Raw genomic sequence first — 2017 nt, forward strand, 5'->3', positions numbered from 1 at the left:
CGAATGTTTGCTAGGTATCGCTGTACAATAAATGAGATTCTGGCAAAATGAGGAGGATTCTGGCCGCCGGCGATGGCCGTGACGTGAAGTGAACATGCCGACGAGGCAAAGATAAGGTGAATTATTTGACTCCGCCGACAAGGCCAAATTTTAGCTTACGGCGTGCCCGGGCTTTGGCAATTTGCTGGCTCTGTCACTGGGCGCCAAGGCGGTGAATCGTCCGGTACCACTAGTGGGAATTCAACTCCGGCTCGATCGGACGTTGGGTCTTCACCGTCGACACTAGCGACACGAGCAGCGGCAGTGAACACTCAACCTGTTCAAGAGGCATCCAGTAGCAGACTGCCAACAATTAGGGCTAGAGGCAAGCGACAACTAGGTGAGTTATATTTGTAATTTAAGAAGTTGTGCATTGGATTGCTTGCCGACTCTAATTATGCTTGTTAAAATTTTAGAGTTGAGCAGATTTTTTGTTGACACTAGAAGAAGAACCGCCACAAGACCCACAACCAAGTGATGTTCATGAACATGATGACGACATGATAGATGAGGTTCAGAACTGGATTGAGCAGTAAATGCTGGATGATGGCGATGATGATGATGATGATGATGATGATAAGGTAAATTTTGAGGACGATGACGATGATGAGTTTAATCTGGCTGAAATTGTGTGTGATCCCGCTCATAGGCAACTAATTGCTGATTATCATCCGAATATTCAAGATCAGGTGAGAAGAGCACACATATTGAAGGGTCCAACCCGACCAACTGTCAAATTTGATCGCAAAAAAATTGGTAGCAAGAACCGTGCATTTTCTAAAAATTGGTATAAGAATTATGAGTGGATAGAATATAGTGTGTCCGAGCAAGCTGCATTTTGTTTCTATTGCTTTCTTTTTAAGCAACCAGGAAGTAGTACACATTTTGGTTATGATGTCTTCACCAAAAATGGATTCAGGGATTGGAAGCATGCATATCAGGCATTGCCTGCTCATGTTGGTGGGGTAAATAGTGCACACAAAAAGGCAAGATTGCATTATGATGATTTTCATAATCAAAGGCAAAGCGTGTCTAGTAACTTTGCTAGGTCATCCAAGGAGTCTGAAGTACTTTACAAAATTCGGTTGCACACTTCTCTGGGTTGTGCAAGATATCTCATTGCTCAAGGCTTGGCTTTTCGTGGCCATGATAAAAGTTCAACTTCACTGAACAAGGGTAACTTCCATGAGACGGTAGATTGGCATAAAGCTAGAAATGAGAAAGTGAGGAATGCTTTTGACCATGGTAGTTGAAACTGCAAGATGCTTGCTGCTGAAATTCAAGAAGATCTTGCAAAGTGTTGCGCAGAAGAGGTCACCAAAGCGATCATGAGAGAAATTGGTGATAAGAAATTCTCTGTGCTTGTCGATGAGTCATGTGATATATCTGTCAAAGAGCAAATGGCGGCGATGTTGAGGTTAGTAGTGGTTTATTATTCATTTTAATTGTTATTTCATAGTTTTTTTCTACTTTTATTTAACCTTGTTACAAAAATCTTCATGTAGGTATGTCAATGATAAAGGGAAAACCGTGGAACGAGTTCTCTCTCTATACCATGCCAGTGAGACTACATCAGAGGCACTAAAGGTAGCTCTTGTTGACATTCTTGATCATCATAAGTTATCCATTCATAGTCTACGAGGGCAAGGATATGATGGAGCTTAAAACATGAGAGGTGAATTTAATGGTTTGCAAAAGAAAATTCTTGACGAGAACCCTTATGCCTTTTACGTGAATTGCTTTGCACATCGTTTACAAATTGGTGGTTGTCTCGGTTGCTAGTTGTTGCTCCTCTATTCATGATTTGTTTGAGTATGTCTCCTTAATTGTGAGCACAACTACTGTATCTTGCAAGAGAAGGGATTCACTGAGGGAGGAACGCCATCAAAATATCTTAGATCAGCTTGAGAGCATTGAGATATTTAGTGGAAGAGGTTTGAACCAAGAAACAAATTTAGCAAGACCCGGGGATACTAGA

General features: G+C 41.5%; 1 pseudogene; it reads left to right on the top strand.

The window, feature by feature from the left end:
- Window positions 1-575: 575 nt before the first annotated feature.
- On the top strand, window positions 576-1626 carry LOC123177440 (zinc finger MYM-type protein 1-like; annotated as a pseudogene).
- The last annotated feature ends 391 nt before the right edge of the window (window positions 1627-2017 follow it).

The sequence above is a fragment of the Triticum aestivum genome, unplaced genomic scaffold (genome assembly GCF_018294505.1).
Source record: "Triticum aestivum cultivar Chinese Spring unplaced genomic scaffold, IWGSC CS RefSeq v2.1 scaffold194300, whole genome shotgun sequence".
Classification (NCBI taxonomy): Eukaryota; Viridiplantae; Streptophyta; class Magnoliopsida; order Poales; family Poaceae; genus Triticum; species Triticum aestivum.